Source organism: Zalophus californianus, chromosome 5 (assembly GCF_009762305.2).
Source record: "Zalophus californianus isolate mZalCal1 chromosome 5, mZalCal1.pri.v2, whole genome shotgun sequence".
Lineage (NCBI taxonomy): Eukaryota > Metazoa > Chordata > Mammalia > Carnivora > Otariidae > Zalophus > Zalophus californianus.
In genome coordinates this window covers 119743370-119750692 of record NC_045599.1, presented here as the reverse complement: position 1 = coordinate 119750692, position 7323 = coordinate 119743370, and the positions used below count along the sequence as shown (strand labels likewise).

Genomic DNA, 7323 nt, shown 5'->3' with positions numbered 1-7323 from the left:
CTTGCTATGGTGCCTGGCACATAGTAGGTCCATAATGAAATTATTTGTTAATAAAAACATGGGAGAGAAGAAGGTAATGACTCCCATGTTTGAAGCTTGGGAAGCTAATAGTTATTTATTGTTGCATTACAAACCAATGTTTGTAATGTATTGTTGCATTACACCCCAAAATTTAGTGGCATAAAGCAATCTTTCTTTCTCTCTCTCTCTCTTTTTTTTTTTTAAATATTCATGGTTTTTGTGGATTTGGAACTCAGAAAGAACACAGTGAGGACAACCTCCCCTTTGCTTCACAATGTCTGGGATGTTTTGTGGGATGATGTAAATGGCAGGGGGTTCCTAGAATGGCTGGGGGCTGGAAGGGCTGGGCTGGAGGACCCACTTCAAAGATGGCCTCTTCACTCACATGAGTGGCCAGAGCACCCTACATGTGACCTCTCAAGCATGGCTGTTTGAGCATCATCGAACTTTCTGCATCATGGCCCCGGGCTCCAAGAACACGTGCTTCCAGAAACCAAGGCAGAACTGCCAGTTTTTTTATGACCCAAACTCAGAAATCTCAGGTACATCAAAGAATTTATAGCTATGCTTCACAATGGCACAGCAGCTGTGAGGAGAGTGAGGCCACTAATTGAGATAAGGGGTTCAGGAGGAAAGAGTTGCTGGGTAGGAGGGAGTGGGTTGGGATGTTCCTGGGCAGTTACAAGAGTGTATCTGGAGCTCAGGAGAGAAGTGGGAGTTGGAAAATGAGGGTTAGAGCTGACATCATGTAGGTTGATGCTGCGAGCACAAGTATGATTCTCTAGGGCAAACTGGTAGAGAAGGAAGGAGAGAAGCTCGGACATAGACCTGGTGTTACGGACTGATTGTGTCCCCCCCTCACATTCATATGCTGCTAGCCTAACAACTAATATGATGGTATTAAGAGGTGAGGCCTTTGGGAGGTGATTGGGTCATGAGGGTGGAGCCTTCATGTTTGGAATATAAAAGAGACCCCAAGAGAGCTCTCATGTCCTCTTTCTGCCATGTGAGGATACAACAACAAGTTGGCCATCTGCAACCGGGAAGACGGTCCTCACTAGAGCCCCACCATGCTGGCTCCCTGATCTCTTCGGACTTCTAGCTTCTAGAACTGTAAGAAATAGATTTCTGTTGTTTATAAGCCATGCAGTCTATGGTACTTTGTTAGCTAGCAGCCCGAGCTGACTAGGACACCTGGGTAATGGCAGCAGGTAAGGGGAACCCGGAGGGAAGTAAGCGAGGAAGGGAGCTGAGGAACTGTAGCCACAGTGGTGGGAGGGTAGGGCAGCATGGTCCTGCCCAGAGAAGAAAGTTCCAGGGGCAGGGGGGGTCTACAGTATCACAGCCCCAGCGAAGTCGAGGAAGGAGGCCCAAGAGGTGTCCGCCGGATGTAGAAGTTAAAGAATCGTTTGCTAAGGGAAGTTTCCGTGAAGAGGTTATGTGCGCCAGAGGTGGTGGCGGGGATCAGTTGTGTTGTTGGGGTGGGGGCTGGCGGTGGGAAGGCGGAGTGCAGGGTGCTGAGGGAGGAAGCTCTGCTTTCACAGCTGGGCTGCATTCAGGTGGTGAGAGATCGCCTTCCCCTACCCACAAAAGCCTGTCCTTGTGATTGGGAGTCACAGGGCACCTCATTCACAATTGTTAGAAATGTGTAAAAGTCACTGAATGGAAAAAGCTTTTAGGAGCACAAGGCAGCCAGGGTGGATCACATAACAGCACAAACATGTGACACGTCCCTAGATAAGCCTGCCCCCGCAGCCTGTAACAGCTCTGGAATCTGCCCGGGAGTAGCCGACGCGCGGAGCAAATACATTTCCTCTGTTTGGCATCTGCTGGCCAAGTCAGGTTTCCTGAAGGGTTAAGAGGCGTGCGGGCTCTCTTAGTATAAAGATATGTCTCCATATGAGGAGTGAATAAGGACTGTTGGGACAAGGAAGTGTTATGTCATCTTACACATTCTACTAGTCCTCCTGACAGTTCCCTTTCGGGAAAAGGCAAAAGGCCTACAGGAAGACACAATTATGATGTTCAATTTTTTTTTTTTTGCTTCTGTGGGACTTGAATGTGGCCATTGGAAGAAGTTTCTTACAGTTAATAAATTATGATTAAATGAGTTAATATACCTGAAGCTCTTAGAATAGTGCCTGTTCTAAGAACCAACACCATATAAGTGTAAAGTATTATGATTACTATTTTAATATTATGTTGTAGCTTTAAATACAGAATTGTAGTTTGATTGGAAGGAAATTCTTCTTCTCTTTTCTCTTACATTTCATAGATAAGATAAACCTTTGGACCTTTTCAAAAAACATTATAAAGATAGGAGTAAAATATCTTTAGCCCCAAGTAAAACCATTACCAGAAAACAAAGTGATAGTGATCCATGTGGCCAAATTTGACAATTGAGTGGATATAGTTTTCCTAAGTGGATGTTCTTTGTGGCTGGTGGGCTTTGATTCCAATGACTTGTTTTTGACTGAATATCCAGCTTCAGAGGGCATCCTTTTGGGAAAAGCGGTGTGCTCAAGTGATAAAATGTACGGGTGTAAGGTGATCTGACTTGAAGGCCTCCTGAAAATTAGGAGTCCCATTGTGTACCTCCTGTCTCTTTTGCTGTCTCAGAGAGAGAGAATGCTAGCAAGTTCAGGTCAGAAGCTGTTTACTTACTAGCAAATCCTAGCCTAGGGCAGTGTCCAGGCTCTGTCCTGATCTCTCATTTTCCTTTTTCCTGTGTTTCCCAAGAGGGGCCAGGTGAGGAGCCACGACAGCCGGCTGGGGAGGTCTAGAGAGGGATCTATGGGGATTATTCTATTCCTTTATTCCTACTCTGAAAATAAAATCTTGTCTACCAAAATCTTCTTAGGCTTGCCCTTTTGAAAGCAGGATTCCAGTGCGATGTGATGCCCATGCAAGTTGATATAAATCCACACCCAGCTGTGGACTGGAAAGCAGGGGAAAAGTAGATGTGGTTTCTGAGTTTCAAGAGGTGAACAATATATTTCAGATAGGAATGAAATCTGTATGTCTATATGAAGTAAATATGCCCTTAAGAATATGAAATATTTATTTTGAAATACAGGTTTTCTGATCAGAAAAATAGTGGGACACATTTTGCAAGTTTATAAGGATGTTTAAGGAAAATGGCATAGACTGGGATAGAGGAATGTGATGAATTAGAGACAAAGACTCGTACTAAATTTTTTTCCATTGGTTAGAAATAGACTTTCAAAGTCTTTTGGACAGAAGTAATTGGGGGAAAATTGAAAAGGAGAATAGATATGGTTAGTTGTTCTGAGTGTGATCACTGAACTTTTCCAGCACTTTCCTGAGTTGAGGACCAGGTTGAAAGGGGTCACCTACTATTATGAGAAGGGATGTTTTGGCCTGACAGATGGAGGGACTTGAGCTTCTGGAGAACAAGTAGGGTGGTCTCTGATGCTTAAGTAGAGGGGATTTAATTTAATCATGGCAAACGGTGTGTTTTGCACACAGCAGCTGTTCTGTAGGTGTTTATTGTTCATAATGCAACTCACATCTGAATTTGTGAGGGTTTCATGGATCTTAAATATCTGAAATGTCTTTCTTTCTTTCTTTTTTTTTTTCTGATAGTGTGCTCTGATATTCCGCTCTGTCTTGGATCTTCTTGAGGCTGCACATGCATGCTTGAAAACCTCCTGGAAGCTAAAATGCTATGCCCAGATTGGGAAAATTTTCATAAATATGTCTTTTTATTTTAGTGTCTAGGATAATAAAATCTGTGACAGGATTATTTTTTGGCCTTAAGTATTAATTTAGGTGACATGTCTGTGAATATTGGTCCTCAGTAATTTTCAAAACTCTAAGGTTACTTACCCTCTATAAAGTTATATCTAAAGCCAGCTGTTCCTAAACTAAATTTTGTGGGATGTGGAATAGAACTAGTTTCTATAAAATTCTTATGTCTCTGGAACTCTCATCCTTGTTGGTCGAGAGATGAGAGCTTGTATCTTTAGGAAATGAGACAAGACCTATTGGTGGTCAGAAAGCATTAGTAGTAAACCCATCTGCTCAAGTCAGCTTTTGCTTGATTGATGTCTGTAGCAAGATCAAATGGAATACCAGATTATTTTGAATTTTTCTAATTAATTTTTGGTTATCCAGACCAAAGGAGATGCACCAGAGGTCAAGGACTGTTATGGGGGAAAATAAACTCTCTCTTTCACACACACATTCACACAAATGTATATATACATATATATTTGGAATTTCAGTGACTCAAAGAAGAAAATAAAGGACTATATAGGACTTCATATCTAAAACATTCCTTTGAATTAGCTATCACTAATGGTAAGTACTCTATAGGGGGAAGAAAATTGTTTGGTGAACAATGAGATAATTTTCATTATCGTGGTGAATCATACACAAGATAGTGACACAAGATACTGTATTTAGTTAATAGTCTAATGAAAGGTATGAGTCTTTGATGTCCAATACATAGTGACTAGCCTGAGGTGGCTACTGAGCAATTGATATGTGGTAAGTGCAAATGAGGAACTGAATTTTAAATTTTATTAGTTTTAATTTTTTAAATTTAAATTTAAAACCTGATATGTCATTAAGTTAAAAACTTTTATGAATTTTTGAAACAATTTGGGTATGTCATTTACTTTTTTTTTTTTTTTTAACTGGGAAAATAACCTTATTTTCTTCAAGGGTGTGGGCAGATGTCTAGTCTCAGAACTTTTGGAATTGCTTCTTGGTGCCAGTGGCCTTCATGACTTCGTGAGCATCTTGAGGCGCACAGCCTTGCTCAGTGGCTGGCACTTGCCCACTGTGACAGTGTTGCCCATCTAGACATCCTTGAGGCATGGGGACAGGTGCACGGACATGTTCTTGTGTTTCTCAAAGCAGTTGTACTTTCGGAGGTAGTACAGGGAGTCTAAGAGAATAACAGTGGTCCTCTGCATCTTCATCTTGGTCACCACACCAGACAAAATCCACCCTTTGATGGAGACATTACTAGTAAAGGGACATTTCTTGTCAATATAGGTGCCCTCAGTGGTCTCCTTGGGCATCTTGAAGCCCAGCCTAATGTTTTTTGTAGTATCATGGGAGCTTCTCTTTACCAGGTTCTCCAAGCAGGACCCTCTTTTTATTTTGGAAAGATGGTTGGCTCCTTTTGGTAGCACACTCAGTCTGAGAGTCCGCCATCCTCCTGGCTGCCTGAAAAAGCCCGTCAATTTACTTTTTAACTGTATAGTCTATAAAGTCTAAATATAGAGCAATTATTTCCTATGAAAATTTAGTGTCTGAATTGAGATGTGTTATATATGTAAAATATGCACTGGATTTTGGAATAATTAAAAAAGAATGTAGAATGTCTCACTAATAATTCTTTGACATTGATTATACATTGAAATGATAATATTTTACATATATTGAATGTATTATTTTATTTAATTTCATCTGTTTCTTTTAAAGTTTTGTAATGTTGTTACTGGTAAATTTAAAATTGCCCATGTGGTTCACATTATATTACTATTAGATAGATTGGGAATAGGCAATACATGGTACAGTATTTCAAAGTGAAAAAATTCAATAAAAGCATGGGGGAATATCAGAACATAACTAGAGTTTTAGGTACTCAAAGGAGAAACAGCATTCCAGATAGAGGGAATGATACTTGCAAAAGGCTGAGGTGGGAGTGTGTGTGTGAGATACTCTGAGAGCAAAGTGTGAACATGGACTTGATTCAAAACAGTGGGGAATTTACTTATAGAGATAAGTCCTGGTAAGGCCTGTTGTGCAGGGTGCTGAACGCCAGGCTAAGGAACCTGGATATTATTCTCTAGGCAATTAAAGAGTAACTGGAGGTTTTTGAGAAAAGAGAATATTTTATGGAGGTTAATTTTGTTTTATTTGAATGGAGAAATATTGGAGAGGAGATCAGTTATGATAATGCTATGATAATATTCATGGTGTAAGGAGTACCTGATTTCAGTTATTGGTGGTATTAGAAATAAAACTAATAATTGAAATAATAATAACTAATATTTATTAAATTTTGTGTCAAGAATTGTATTAAATATTTTTACATGAGTTATGTAACTCTTATAATGCTTCTCTCAGTTAGGTACTATTGTCCCTATTTTATAGATGGAGAAACTGAACCATACCCAAGTTAAGCATCTTGATGAGAAGAACATCTTGATGAATTTGGACTGGGGAGAAACAATCACAGAGGTTTTGGAAATCCGTTTGGTTGTGCCACTAGTGAATATCCTTTTCTCTTTTTGGAATACCAGGAGATGGAGGTTAATTTTTTACACAACTGATTAGAGAAACCTTCTCTAGTAAGGTGAGAGTTGAGTAGATACCTGAAGGAAAGGAGAGAGCAAGGCTTATGGCTATCTGGAAGGAGAGTGTTCCAGGGAAAGAGAGCATCAAGTACAGGAGCATGAAGTAGGAGCATGCTTGGTGTGCTCTAGGAACAGCATAGAGACTCAGTCCAGTATTGACTGGTCTAAGAGCCATGTGGGAAAAAATTTCAGAAATGCAGGTATGCCAGAACTGCATTTGTAGCATCTTGTGCCTTTATGTAACTTTTGATTTTACTTTGAGTGAGATGGTGAGATATTGAAGGATTTTTTTTAAAGATTTTATTTATTTGAGAGAGAGAAAGAGCACGAGCAGGCAGGAGGGGAAGAGGGAGAGGGAGAAGCAGACTCCCTGTGGGGCTTGATCTCAGGATTCTGTGATCATGACCCGAGTCCAAGGCAGAGGCTTAACCAACTGAGCCACCCAGGTGCCCCAGTATTGGAGGAATTTTAATAGAAAATTGACTTAATCCGACTCATTGTTTTAGAAAGAGCACTCTGGCTAGTATTTGAGATTTGATTTTATGGGACAGAGATGAAAGCCAGTTAGGAGGATACAGCAATAATCCAGGTGAGAGATAATGCTGGCTAGGACCAACATGATCAAGGTAGAGGTGATAAGAAGTGCTTGCATTCTGAATATTAAAACCAACAGGATTTTCTTTCTTTTTTTTTTTTAAGATTTTATTTATTTGACAAAGAGAGACTCAGCGAGAGAGGGAACGCAAGCAGGGGGAGTTGGAGAGGGTAAAGCAGGCTTCCCGCGGAGCAGGGAGCCCGATGTGGGGCTCGATCCCAGGACCCTGGGACCATGATCTGGGCCGAAGGCAGATGCTTAACGACTGAGCCACCCAGGTGCCTCAACAGGATTTTCTGGTGTATTGAATATGGGGTGTGAGAGAAAGAAAGGAGTCTAGGAAGACTTCAAGATTTTTGGCTTGAACAACTG

The 7323-nt window shown here is 40.8% G+C and overlaps 1 pseudogene; it reads right to left on the bottom strand.

Moving 5' to 3' along the window:
* Positions 1-4731: 4731 nt before the first annotated feature.
* On the bottom strand, positions 4732-6854 carry LOC113929926 (annotated as a pseudogene).
* Positions 6855-7323: the final 469 nt, after the last annotated feature.